Below are 15359 nucleotides of genomic sequence, written 5' to 3'. Positions count from 1 at the left end.
AAGAAGCTCGGGATTGAACGAGGTATTAATTCGTATCGCAAGTTAATTTAACCAATCTATTAAATATGATCATAATTAAACCTAAATTGACCAAAATTGCAATGCAATTGACCAATTAACTTTTAATTTCGTCAAAATTTAAATAGAATAGGCTAAATCCTAAATTGAAATTATTTTTAAATAACCCTTTGTCTATTCAGGGTTATTTTCTAAATAACCCCAAGAAATGATCTAAATCCCTAATCTAACCAGCGCATTTTTCCTTTTATTTCCGCAGCCCAGACCAACAATAATTAAAACCAATCCAGACCCAATCTTTTGCCTGACCCCACAGCCCAAATCCCCAATCAATGACTCGGCCCAATGTTTTGCTCCCCTTTTATTCATTAACGGGTAACAACAACACACAATAGGAGAACCTTCAGCATCGATAAAATAACAGCCTACAACATCAATCAACAACAACAAAATCCGGTGAGACCCATCCAGCAACCTCCGACCCGCCATCAGTTAGACCCATGTCCTGCGAATCCTATCCGAACTAGCTCTAATAACGACAACGTGACAACGGATTTCAACAACCCAGCTCAGCAAATAGTACAAATCCAGCTCATAATCTTACCCTTTATTTTGAAATTCAAATTTTCCCCTTGAAAATACCTAAATCACCCCTCTATTTTGGGGACCCCACATCGACGGGATTTCAAAAGGGATTCCTCGATTCCCTGCAATAAAAGCCTGCGGTGAGCTGAAGAAAATAGGTCTCGGAAGGTGAAAATCATTTTGAGCAAAAAACTAGTATATTCGTATAAAATTTTCTTCTTCTCGAGAAAGGTTGGGGACTGTTCGGAGCTTTCGGAGTTGCAGAAAAATCCTTCGATGGTGATAGAGTCCGATGTTAGCTCGTTGCCGCATTTTGCTGCTCTAAAATAGGTAACGTTCTGTTACATTTAGTTCCGATTAGTTCTGCTTCATCTCGCTGTTCTATAGTTATGTTTCAATGATATTGTGTGCTGGGAATAGTTTGCTGCCGAGTCTATGAACGCCATAGGTTTATTTGCGATGAAAGTGTCATTGTGTTGTTTCATCCTAGTTTCTCTTAAGCTTATAAGTTAACTCTTGGCCCTTTCTCAATATGAGTGATTCCTGTATTGGTTCCGAAGATTCACTACTCATCTTGATATTTCTTTATTAGCTACTGGTTGTTTTTTTCCTTCCATTCTTGAGCTGGTGTTTGATGAGGCTTAATATATTATTTTCGTTAATGTCTCTTGTTGTAGTTTCCTGTTGAGGCTTGACATTTTCTACTTAATCTTTAACTTATTTTGTGTAGCTTTCTGATTCACACTTTGTCATAAGCATTCCTGTTTAGCCTCTTCGATTCGCTATTCTAATTTAAGTGTTTGGTCTGCACTAGTTCCATTCACCGCTTCTTTTAGCTTAACCTGTTCTGTTCGGCCTAGTTTACTGCCTGTTTTAGCTTGGCCTAATTTACTGCTTGTTTTAGTTTGAGTATTGCTTCTTCATTTGGTGGTGTTGTAAGCAAAAAACCATCTTCCAAGTTTCTGTCATTCTTAATGCCTAAGAAGTGATATAAACCAGTCCATCGGAAGATTTTTACTAAAAAACTCATTTTGGATTGTCAAGAAAAGTCTAAGGATGAGATAGTATGCCCTTGTAGTCCCTCTATCTAGTCTGGTTAATTATATCTAATTTGAAGTTTGTGTCTGCTATGTACTCTTGTTGGAAGCCTTTGGGATAATGTAATAATGACTTTTTGGACATTTAAGTGCATTTGTTTGAAGGGAATGTTTAATACTTATGTGGATATGTTATAAGAAACTATATTTCTGAAACTGCTCTAATCCATGAATTGTGTATCAAATCATCTATGTAGATTTCAATGTAGTCTGATGCTTCTTTTTCTCACTGATGGCGTTATAGATTTGTTTTATCTCATCGGTTAGTTCATGATTCATATCTTGCTTTATTTCTCATTTTTCCAGTAAAGGAGTTGATAGTCTTGCCATTATTTTTATCTATGACTTTGTTGCGAGTTAGATTTGAATTGTTGTTTTGAAAGTTTTCATGAAATAGTCAAAGGTTCTAGTTTTCTAGGAATATTGTTTGAGCATGAAATCTTTTAATAAATTTGTGCAGTGCTTTCTTGTTGTTTGGTATTCAACATTGTATTTTCAAGTCAAGTAAGAAGATACTTGCTCAATTTTATGTTAAAGGTGAATTGATTTGCAAATTTTATTTTGATGGCTTACATGGCGAATTGTTTAGTTGGCTTCCATGTCTAGTTTTATCTCCTATTCTTTCCTCATGCTTCCTCTTTTCAGTTTTCTCCATGTATAGTATGAACTTGTTCAAGAATTTATTTGGTTTGGATCAGTTGTGTTTTATATTTATTTATTGATTTAATTACTTTTATTACGAATAAACTCTAATCCTTCTCTTTTCTTTGACATGAAAAATCTGTTTGGGGTCCAAGTGGACTTTATTTTCTTTGCATTCATAACGGGCCAATGAGACCCATCACCTCCATCGAGTCAACTCCTAGAGAAAGATCAAACATTGATCGCATGGCAGATGAGTACTAGGAGTCGAAAGTAGAAGAATGGATTAAAGTCCCATCTTTGAAGCGACAAAGAGACTAGAAAGTCTCTTTTTATTTATTCATTTTATTTATTTATTTATTCATTTGGGCCTCGAAGAAAAAGTTGTAATTTAATACAGGTGGAGCAAGACTCGAGCCAAAGACTCGAAAACTAGATTAGGACAGGTGAAATGGGCCGAAAGCCCAATTAGACTAGGACAAGTCTCATTGATTTGAGCCCAATGGCCTAATCTTTTACTTTCTCCTCCTTTTCCCCTTTTATGTGTTTATTTGCGTATTAGTTTTGTTTAGTCTTAGTTAAAATCCCTACTAAGTTGTCTAAATCTATTTTGCACAAGTCTTTGCTAAAAAATCGATCACATTTGAACAAATCAATCTTTTTGAAGTTAGTCAAAAGATGTTTTCAAACAGTTCGGATAACTGCAAGTTAGTGGATGTTTTAGGTGCCTTAAACCTTCTAAAATGTTAATAGGATCTGCTTACTCAAAATTTTCAAATTTAAATGATTTGTCTGTTTTGGATCGTTTAAACAACTTGATAAAGGTTTGTTAATTCCTTTAATAAATTAATTGGCGACTCTCAAAAGTCAAAATCTTCATAAAACATGAAGTCCATTGTGAGATCTTATTAGATTATTATAGCATTCAGTACTTTTTTACCAGCGAGATCTTTATATGAGGCAGTGTTGTTGGCTTGAGTTCCTTATGGATTATGACTTGACTATTCTCTACCATCAGGGCAAGGCTAATGTGGTTCAATGACTTGAGCTGAAAGTCGACTAGCATTGGTAGCTTGGTGCGTCTTTTGACTCAGGAGAGGTTTAGTCTTTGACAAACTTGATGGCTACTCTTAATATTTTGACATCGAGGCGTGTTTTGGCATTTATGAAGGCTAGATATTCTTTGATGGAGTAGATTCAAGCTCATCAGTTTGATGATGTTGGATTGAGGTTGATTCGAGATATGATGTTGAGTGGGAATGTTAAGGAACCCTCATTTGATTCAGATGGAGATTTGAGAATTGGGGACTGATTTTGTGTGTCGAGAGTGGTGATTGGATTAAGTTGATCTTGGAGGAGGCCCATTGTTCCAGATATTCTATCCATCCAGTTGTGATTAAGATGTATCTTGATTTGAGATGACACTACTGGTGGGGTGGTATGAGGTGAGATATAGTGGATTTTGTGGCTCATTGCATATGTTTCCAGCAGGTGAAGGTCGAGCATATGAGACCTGGTGGTTTACTTCAAAGATTAAACTTTATGACTAGTTCGCCTCGTACATCTCATGGTTCTGACAGTGCTTGGGTTATTGTGGATTGATTGACCAAGTCAATTTATTTTATTTCGGTTCGAGTTTTATTCAGTGCTGAAAGGTTAGCCCCTATCATCATTTGTGAGATTGTTCGTCTTCATGGTGTGATGGTGTCCATTATTTTTTATCGGGGTGTGTTCACATCTCACTTTTGAAAGACTTTTTAGGATGAGTTGGGTATTCGAGTGGATCTTAGCACAACATTTCACGCCCAGATTGATGCCAGTCAGACATACTATATAGGTTTTGGAGGATATGCTTCGTGCATGCGTGATGGATTTTGGTGGCCAGTGGGGGCAATATTTTGCTTTAGTAGAGTTTGCATTTAATAATAGTTACCATTCCAGTATTTGATATGGCTCTTTTTGAGGCGTTATATGGTAGGCGTTGTCATTCTTAATAGGTTGGTTTGGTGTTAGTGATAATGTTTTTCTTCGAGTTTCACCCATGAAGGGTGTGATGAGGTTTGGGAAGAAGGACAAGCTTTAACCCCAGGTATATTGGACTATTTGAGATTTTTCGGACTGTTGGTCATGTGGCTTATGACTTGGCTTTGCCCCCTTTTCTATCAGTTGTTCATCTAGTTTTCATGTTTCTATGCTTCGTTGCTATGTTCCTGATGAGTGTCATGTCATTCGTTGGGAGTCAGTTCAGTTAGATGAGCGGTTGTTCTTTGTTGAGGAGCCAATTTCCATTTTGGCTAGGGATGTTAGGCGGTTGCACTTTAGAGTTATCCCTGTGGTTAAGGTTCAGTGGCGACATCGACCTGTAGATGAGGCTACTTAGGAGGTTGAGTCTGATATGTGTAGTTCTTATCCCCAGCTTTTCATTGATTCAAGTATTTCTTTGCCTTAGTTCGAGGACGAACTAGATTTTTAGTGGTGGATGATGTAACGACCTAAAAATTTGATGAAATATGTAAAAATTATGATTTTGTGTGATTTGACTGTTTAACTCCTCCCTGTAGTTGCATTATGGTATTTCTAAAGTGTGGGAGTGATTGACATGATTTTTGATGCATTTTGGTATCATTTATGCAATATTGTAGTTTTTAATGGCTTTGAGAGCCTTATTTTGGATTTATGTGAATATCTTTTGATTCGTGCAACAGATGGCTAAACGGACTAAGCCAACAACTCCGAAATATCGAATTTAGTCTAGGCAGGCCTTTGGTTTGGGTTCCGATGCATCCGAACTCATTTCGACCTATTGGTCGGAAAGTTGAAAAATTGAAAATATAGTTATGGGATCCACATTTGATCGAAACGATCTCGGATAAAAAATTTGACTTTGCTAGCATATCCGGAATGTTGATTTTAGGGTATTAGCATGTTTGGCTTGATTTTACAACTTTTAAATCTCATTTTGACCCTCGATTTGGAAAATTAGGATTTCGGGGATCAATTTTGTGAAAATGATATTATTTTTGAAAATTTGATATCGTTAACGCGTCCGGAACGTCAAATTTAGTATACTTGCATAATTCGTTTGTATAATATATCAAGCTCCGAACGAATCCCGGGCACCCCGTTGAAATCCGGGGTGAAATTGAAGTGAAATATCTGGTGCAATACCAGATTTTTCTGCAATATAAATACCTCATTTTGGCCTATTTTGCTCATTTTTCATCAACCTCTTGAGAGTTAAACCTTAAAATAGTGTAGGAGATTAAAAGTAAATTTTGTGGAAGCTTGGAAAGCTAGATTAACACTCATTTCTTGATTTTATTATGAATTTAGGGTAAGAATTCACCCCTTTTCTTAGTAAGTTTTGATTAATTTTTCAAAACCCCCAAAATCTTAGGGCATGACTTTAAATCCAAATTTCACTCCTTTTACTTGAATAATATTTTTATCTTATAATTACTAGTTTTTCATCTATTTAACCTTCAAAAGAACTCTGATTCTTGATTTTAACCCGAATTTCTAAGATTTTACCCAGTAAAGCTTAAAAATGATTTTTCTTCAATTTGAACCTCGTTTTTTTATTCGATTTGACTTGGGTTTTCAGATGTAGATTTCTAAAAAATATGAAAAACATGTTTTTGAAGTAAAGCTTTGAATTTTTCCTTCTTTTTTGAAAACCCGTTCTGGAGGTCCGTTTTGACCCCAAATCAAAAGTAGTCAATATGGGTGTCGTTGGTTTTGTTTTGATATGTAGATTCCGTATTTCATGTTCTTAGTGGATTTCAATATTATTCGTGAAAAGTAAGGTTGCGAATTCAAGTGTAGCGGGCCACTGTCAGCTTTCGAGGTAGTTTATGGCTTAACTCTTTCAGACTGACCTGGTAGTAAATGATGGTACAAAATGCATGTAAAGGGTGGGAACTAATCATAAAAAATATCTATCTATGTGTTGTGCCCGTGTGGGGGCTTATATGTGATGTAATTATTAAAATTGAGATATTATATGATATGTGTATGTAGGGTCCTATGTGATATTGATAGCCTTGAATACATATGAATAATTGTATTGTGTTGTTAAAATGCTAATGTGGTACCATTGGTGTATTGTGATTATATTCATACTTTATTGGCAAATGAGACATTTAAAAATTCATGGATAATACGAAAATAATAAGCAGATATTGGCTCATGTGGTTGTGGAAATGTATCATTGTGGTTGATTGTGGAAATATATCATGTGGTTGTTTGTGGAAATACTCGTTGTGATTGGTTGTGAGCATTACATCTTTATATCATACTCATTCATGAAACATTGGTACCACCATGACAATATCTAATAAACACTGCCAACACCTTTTTAAGAGATATTGTAACACCTTATAAAACCTTTTTGGAGGAATATGCCGGAAATAAGATATGAGATATGTGGATTGTATACGATTTAACGAACCTCCCATGGGTCCTATGTCGGAAAGCTTTAGCTCTGTAGGTGTATACGGGGATTGTGCGACGATCTCGGAGGTTGTGTGACGACCTTGTACATCATCATCATCACCATCATCATCATATACATTGCACTTACTTTATTGTGTTATGTTGTGTTGTATTGGCATATTGACTTTTCATCTATGTATTTATCGTATCTTTTTTGACTTGTATTTGATGATCTTGTATGTGCATGTCCCCCCTGTTCTTCTTATATGTGATATAATACATACTTTTGTTCTATCTTGGTGTGATGTTGCAATATATGTGAGATATATTAGAACTGTTAGTGCAAGCGGTGTGGGATACTGTTGTGAGATATTTTCTGATTGCAGGTGTCGTGCCCTTAGTGTATATTTTGTATGCTCTATTTACTACTTTACTTGGTCGGCCTAAGATACCTATTGAGTACAAGTGGATCGTACTCATGCCTACTACATTCTTTCGGTGCAGGTCCTAGCTCGAGTGCGCCTCAGCTTAATTAACTCGTGCGATTATTGGAGTTTCCAACATAGCGGCTGGACATTTATGCATTTGAAGTTCACCTCTATCTTTCTATAGTAGTTATGTCTTTATTAGTCTTCGGAGACAGTTATTATTTCTTTGTGGTTATTTATTTGACTCTTGGATTGTATTAGTAGTTCTTATTACACTATTGACACCTGGATTTGGGAATGATTGATATTTCTGATAAGTTCTTTCCGCATTGTTATGATTACTTATTTGGTTCGGCTTCGTTCTAGAAGCCTTACTGTGGGATATTTTTGTCTTTTCCTCTTTTCATATCAGTTTGGGTGATAGGCTTACTTGTCAAGGTACGCCATGACAAGTGTCATCATGACTTTCGTTTTTGGGTCGTGACATTACGTGTCATACAAATACTTTATATTAGTATTATTTAATGATGTTGTTAAGTAATTTTTATTTTTACATTTGAAACAAGTTATTTTAATAGTCATAATTGAATATTTTTTCCACCAACGGTTAGGTTCGAGTCCTGAGTATGAAAAAATGTTTGGTACGGAGTGCTTTCTCCCGAATGGGGCCTTACGCAGCGCGGATCTGGATTAGTTGGACTCCAATGCGGGTACCGCACACCAGATGAGAAATAAAAAAAAACTATTTTTAAGATCATGAGTTTTTAACTAAAGTGTGTAGTTTAGTGGGTCCCACAACCTCGAAAAAATTATGCACATTTTTTTTTACTCCATCTGTGTCAAGTTATGCGACACCTTTTGGTTTGACTATAATTTTTTCATAAGTCTTTTAAATTAAATAGTAATTCAAATTCATATTCTTATTTACAAATTAAATTGAAATAATCGAATATAGTAGAAGTATGACTTCGCCATAAAAAAGCACTTTAGAACTAATTTGAATTCAGGTTATTAATATAATAAAAATTGAATTGATATTTTTTTGTTTAAAATTTCTATCTTAAAATAATTTTCAAACTTGAATTTTATAGTAGCTAACACTTGCCATCACAATATTATTTTTCTTCTCTGATTCTGTATAGATAGATTTTTTGGTATTGACAATTTTATTTTTTATTTTACAATTTTTTATTTTAAACTAAACTTGACATTTTATTTCATATAAATCACTCTAAATTCATATACAACAATAACAACATACCTAGTGTAGTCTAAGAAGAGTTGAGACTTTATCCCTCCTTAGAAATAGAGAAAATCATTTAAATTGAAATCCATATAATTATTATTTTTGAATTACTATGTTTTAGTGTGATTTTAAAGTATGAAATTAAATTAAGAATAATCATAAATTTAATTAAACAATGTAAGTTAAAAATTTATCAAAATAGAAAAAGATAACAAAATTAACGATATCATGTAGGACCAAAAAAGTTGAAAAGAAATGTATATTTTGGGATGATATTTATTTCAAATAGAATAGTTAACTTTTTTCACTAACTTAAAGTAAAGTGTATATTTATTATTATCTCATTAGAGTAAATTTGTTAGTTACTCTATTAATAATATAATTTATCAAAAGAAAGCAAAAATCTTACTAGGTAAAGGCAACGAAAAAGGAAAAACAAAAAAATTCTTAAACTCTACCAAATCAAATAAAAATTAATGTTTGTCATTTAGAATCAAACCCCAAAATCATTTCCCCAAAAAAATCAAAATTTAGAAAAGCCCAAAATTTCCCTCTGAAAATTTTAAAACCTAATCAAATAACCTACTCCTCCTATCATTTTAAACACCTAAATTCCTTTCCCCTCTCCCCCTCTCCTTCCTTTTTGTCCCTCACCCTTGCTTATCTTAGTTTCTTGTTTCATTTGAATTTTTATATGTAATGTTTTGCTTATCAACTTTTTATTTTTGTAGGTTCTTACATCATGAAATTCTTCAAACAGATGAGATAAGTTTTTATAATATAAGTATTGCATTAGATTGTATATATTTTTGATAATGTAAAGGTAACTTTTTTATATACATGGGTTCTAAAAGTAGATTTGAAATTTGATATTTTTTACTCGTGAGATTATACTGATTATGTTATTATTGTTGTATTGACATTTGAGATCTACATGTGCATATTTTAAGTTGCTTCGCACTTTTACTTGTTTTTATCTATTAAAACTTTAGTAAAAGTAATTATATAATACATATATATATTTTCTCCTTGAGATTCTATGCACACACACATTTACATATACATATATATATATATATACTAGTTTAGGTGTACGCGCTTCGCGCATGTACACTCACTATAATGGGTTTAAACGTTACATTAAATATGATATTAGCTTAAATAATAAATTTTTTTATTTAATTAGTTATATAATAATTGTAAATATCTAAGATACAATTGAGGTAGGTAAAAAATACATTGATAACTTCTTAAATTACGATTGGTATCCTAGAAAAGAAAAATAATCATAATGTTTTGTATGGCTCAAAATTTTGGTCGTCAATTGTCTGTATTATCATTATCATCATTCATATTCAAGATACCTACAAAATTGGGGAAAAAGAAACCTACGAAAGCAATGCATCAAAGTAAATCAAATATTACAAAAATATACTTCTTGACAACAAAGAATCATTTAAGAACAAAAATAAATAAATGTTACTTCATATGTTCATATTAGATATTATTGTATTGTTATAGAAGAATTCTCAATTTATGAAAGTTCAAAATATTTTTCTTTGGTAAAGAAATTATCTAAATATGATATATTTTTACTTTTTTCATAAATTATTTATCAATATTAGAATTTTTTGAATTTCAAATAAATTAAACTAAAACAAATGTTAGGTTTTTTTAAAAAATGTCTACTGAACCTTTTTAAAATTTTGGTAGACTTTTGCTTCCCTTTTATTATTTAATATAAGATAGAGGTCATGGTTTTTTATTTTAAAAAAATTATATACCCATGATTTGAAGTCCTAAAAAAGAGGGGAGGAAAGAATTCGATTTTAGTTAGTTTGAAGTTCTAAATTAATTAAATATTATTAGGTAAATAATAAAAAAGATGATTTTATCTAAAAGAGAATCTTTTAATGAAGACAAAAGGTTCTAACAATATTTGTAAAACCCTTCACACTTTAATATAATATAAATAGATTCCTTCGCACTTTAATATAATATAGATAGATATCGATTTGTAATGAAATTCAAGTGATAAAGTCAAGAATAATTTAAATATACAGACTGTACCATCTTTAGTTGTTCTTTTTGCACCATGACTAATTATAATTACTTATTCAAATTCTTCTTCAAATATCAAGAAAGATTATGGGTGCCAAGGAGAAAAATCAACATGCATGAGACTTAATAGTATCAAAACAAAAGAGTTCGGATAATGTTATCGGTGCAAAACTATAATTGTAAATATAATGTCAAGAATCAAATTTAAAAACTCATAGATGCATTTATGAATTCTTGCAAACTAATATACAAATTTAAAACTTGAAACCAAGTAGAAGTGATTATTAAAAAGTCAGAAATCTGTAATAATTTAATAATCGAAGTTTCAAGTCCTCATTTTGATCTTATGTGCTATAATTCAATTGCTATATATTGCAAAGTAAAGGTATCACTTCCTGCTTTTTAAATATATGTTGAACAATTGATAATATCTTTTAAAAAATGAATGAATAAAATTTTTAAATAAAATAACAGTACCGAATTAATTGATGAAAAATAATTTCGAAGGATCATACAAACGGATTTTAGCATATTACCCTTGTTTCATCCGTTGATTGCAAAAATAAATATCTATACATATAACACAATTCAATTACTATAAAAACTTGTTAACTCTATGTTATTCTATGTAATGATTTATTACCAATCCAAATACACAACTGAAAATATAATGATAAAGAAACGAAAAAATTAAAGAACAAAATAACTATTTCTACACGCCTTTTATTTACGTAAAGATTTAATCACCGCCTAGAAGAACTCCTTTTATGTAATACCTCGAGAAATTTTTTGTTGAAATTTTGTGCGTAAACGTGTTGGGTTCTATCTTCTAGAATGAATTATAAATTTTTCGTATGGAATGTCTTAGATTATGACCCACCATTACGTAGAGTATCGAATAATCTTTCCAATGATATGTGGATCATCCAAAACAGACACCCGAGCGACGAGTTATGAACATTCCGATCGAACCGTGAATAGTAGTGAACAGTAAAACGTGCAGGAAAAAGTACTGAGGCCTGACGTATTTTTGCTCCAACTTTAAACGATCATAATTCCTTGTACATAATGATCTGGGTGATCTACTATATATCAATGGAAAGATCTGGGAGTCTTCTTTCCAATGAAATTAGTTTCATCCAATTTTTCTATCGGTGCAAAAAGTTATGGTCGATCTACTTCAGCCTACCAAAAGTGAATTTTTGGATCAACTTCAAACAACCATAACTCCTCGTACACAATAATCTGGGTGAGATACTATATATCAATGGAAATATATGATAGTCCTCTTTCTAATGAAATTGGTTTCATCTAATTTGGATATCGGAGTAAAACGTTATGGTTGATCTACTTCAAACTATCAAAACAGTCCACCAAAGGACAAATTCGAGAATTATTTGATTTTTAGGGGCGTTTTGGTCATTCCCCCTCACCCAAAATCTATCCAAACCCTATATTAAAGCCTATTAGAAGCATTATATGTTATATTTCATCAAATTCCCTCAAAAAGAAAACCCTAAGACCCTACATCCAACTTCAAGAACCTCCAAAGTTCACCATTAGTTCTGCAAATTTATTCAAGATTTCAAGTTTCTAGTTCAAGAACTCCAAGAACCATCATTCAAAGGCACGATTAACATCTCAAAAATGAGTATCGATCTAAATTTCATCATTCAAGGTATGTGGGGTTTTTCAACAAGAACTCTCTTTCGTTCTTGTGCCCAAAAGTAATTTTCTTTACAAAGGCATGAATTTTATTTGATTTTTACGAATTTGAAGCATGAACCCATATCTTATGATGATTATTATGAAATCTTGATGTTTATGATTTTAAAAGATTAATTTACATGTGTAAAGATATAAAGCATAAATCTTGAATGATATTTATCATGATTTTGATATTTAGGTCGTGAATAACCATTGAAAATTATATTTTTTTGAGAAAGTGTGTGTTATAATTACGTTGATATTAAATATTTGAGATATTTTGAATGATTAGACCTTTTGGTCTTAATGGAGTTGTTTTGAACTCGAGTGTGAAATTAATCCATAACGTGGTTGATTTTGATAGATGGGAAACATGATGGCTCCCGATGTATATTTATATTATTGAAATTGTTTTGTTATGGATTGTCTTTGAAATAATCTGAGCTAAGTCCGGGAGAAATCTTTAGCACTGAGTGGGAGGTATAAAGCGACCTTACTTTCCTAGAAACACGTGCCCCCGTAGGAGTGAGCCTGAGGCTGATTTATATAGTGATCACTAGTTTGTGTGGATTTGATATCGATAGTCCTACTCCGATGGCAAGGATAGGACGGCTCTTCCCAATGTGGATTGTACGTTGGACTCCATGCAGCTCACATGGTTTATGTCGGTTATAGGATCTCCCAGTGTGTGTGTGTTTCCTTATGTCTATGGTGAATGGTGAAGTGATTTGAAAGTGAAATTGTGAAAGTTATTCTTTCGAAAGATTTAAATGATATTTACATTATGAGAATTGATATTCATGATGAACTGAAAGTGATTGACAAATTATATGATGACTCACATGTGTTATTGTACTTATTTCATCCTCTCATGACTATGATGATTTTCTTTGGGCTATGTGAGTCTTTCATACATCCTGCATATTTCTTATAAATATTTATGATGATGATGTTTATATAACTGCATACACCCCCATATACTCGGTTCCTTTCTATAATACTGACCCACATCTTCGGATGTGGTCTGCATTTTCTTAGAATATAGGTTCAGGTGCTCAGTTTCAGGTTCGACAGTGATTCTTCAGGCACGCTGTTCTACATCCTCTATTGTGGTGAGTCCTCATATTCCGAGGACGTGATGTCTGATGTTGGTTTCACGAAATCATTTACATTTGATAACTGAGTATGAGTCAGTTGGGGAATGTCTCAATGGCTCGCTGGTTTTATTGATTTTCTTAGAGGCTTGTCAAACTAGTATAAATATTGGGAGTTGACTAATAAGTCGTATTTTGTTATCTTTCTAAAATTCTTTTATTCTTGGATGATGATTATACTGTTGATATTTGAGGGTTATTTATGGAAACCCCGTTGATTTGTGTTAAACTGAATGAAAATGGCTCAAAGGGTTAGCTTGGGGCTACTCGTAGCCTCAAGTACTATATCACGTTCCGGGACCCATTTTTTGGGGCGTTACAAACTTGGTATCAGAGCCTAAGGTTTTAAGGTGTCCTAGGGAGTCTTACAAGCCGCGTTAAGTAGAGTCTTGATCATCGGTATGTAGCCCTCCACATCTATGAGCAAGAGACTACAAGACGTTTTAGGAAAAAGTGTGATTTTTCTTTCAGAAGTTTATCGTGCTTAAAGTGTCTCTCTCTGCTATTGATTCGTGCTCTCCTCTTTTAGAAATATGCCTTCACGTTAAGTGAGAAGAAATAATGATGGTCAGCAACCTCAACCCGCTGACCCATTGAATGAAAATGTGTCTCATGCTGAATTTCGGACAACCTTTCAGGCGCTGGCCCAAGCTGTTACTGTAAATATTCAGGCCAAACCGGCCCCGGCTTCACAGCAGAAGGGAGGTGATTCAGCTATTGCCAAGATCTGTGACTTCATGCAGATGAATCCACCAAAATTCTATGGGTCCAAGTCTGATGAGGATCTATGGTTGTTTTTAGAGGAGATGCGGAAGATTACTCAGGTGATGCATGTATCTGAGGAACATAGTGTGGATTTGGCTGCGTATAGGTTGAAAAACCTTGCTTATGACTGGGTTGTTGCTTGGAGAAAAGGTAGAGGTGAGGGAGCTATCCCGGCAAGAGTTCCAGGATGCATTCCTGGATAAGTTTTTCCCTTTGGAGATGAAGGAGGCGAAGGTGGAAGAGTTTATGAACCTGCGATAGGGCTCCATGACTATTAGGGAGTACTTTCTAAAGTTCAATCAGTTGGCCAAGTGTTCTCCTGACTTAGTGTCTGATAATCGGGCTAATATGAGTAAGTTTGTGACTGGAGTGTCTAGTTATGTAGTTAAGGAGTGTAGGTCTGCTATGCTGAATAGTGAGATGAATCTTTCTAGGCTGATGACTCATGCCCAATAGATTGAGGTAGACAAAATTAAGGAGAGAGATGGAATGAAAGAGAATAAGAGAGCTAGGTCCGAGCAGCACGGACAGGGTCAGACTAGATCGCAGGAAGGAAGTCACCCTCAGTATCAGGATCACTCCTCTATACTAGCACCGTCATCTGCTAGTGCTCCCCTGCCTAGAGGCAGGCAGGAGAAAGGTACCAGGTCATATGCATCCAGGTCCCAGTACAGTATTGGCAGTAAGCCAAATCGTCCCCTGTGTCCTAAGTGTGGTAGGGCTCATTTAGGTGAGTGTTGGGGTGAGAAGAGGGGTTGTTTCCGATGTGGTGACATAGGTCACAGAGTTAGAGATTGTCCATAGGATGGACAAGGGCATCGTGACTATCGCCCTCAGACCCAGACTCAGACTGTTAGTGCTCCAGTTTTAACGACTCGCCCAGCCCCAGCTTAGGGCGCCTCTTCTAGCAATGCTGGCGGGAAGCGCCAGAATATATTCTATGCTTTACCGTCCCGCCAGGAACAGGAGGACTCCCCCGATGTTGTTATTGGTATGCTTCGTATATTTTAGTTTGATGTGTATGCTTTGTTGGATCCTGGATCTAGTTTCTCATATGTTACACCTTTGATTGCTGTGAATTTTGAAATGAGTCCTGAGGTTATTCCTGAGCCTATCCTAGTTTCTACCCCAGTGGGTGATTCGATTGTTGCCCAGAAAGTGTATAAAAGGTGTCCTGTTACCGTTCCTCATAGAGTCTTGTTGGCTGATCTGATTGAGTTAG

General features: G+C 34.1%; 1 long non-coding RNA gene across 1 annotated transcript; it reads left to right on the top strand.

The window, feature by feature from the left end:
• The first annotated feature begins 399 nt into the window (after positions 1 to 399).
• LOC124899679 lies at positions 400 to 4476 on the top strand. Its single transcript, XR_007056989.1, has 2 exons — positions 400 to 933; positions 3361 to 4476. It is a non-coding gene; the product is annotated as an uncharacterized LOC124899679 (long non-coding RNA).
• The last annotated feature ends 10883 nt before the right edge of the window (positions 4477 to 15359 follow it).

The sequence above is a fragment of the Capsicum annuum genome, chromosome 6 (assembly GCF_002878395.1).
Source record: "Capsicum annuum cultivar UCD-10X-F1 chromosome 6, UCD10Xv1.1, whole genome shotgun sequence".
In the NCBI taxonomy this organism is placed as follows: domain Eukaryota; kingdom Viridiplantae; phylum Streptophyta; class Magnoliopsida; order Solanales; family Solanaceae; genus Capsicum; species Capsicum annuum.
This window is presented reverse-complemented; position numbering and strand designations above follow the sequence as displayed.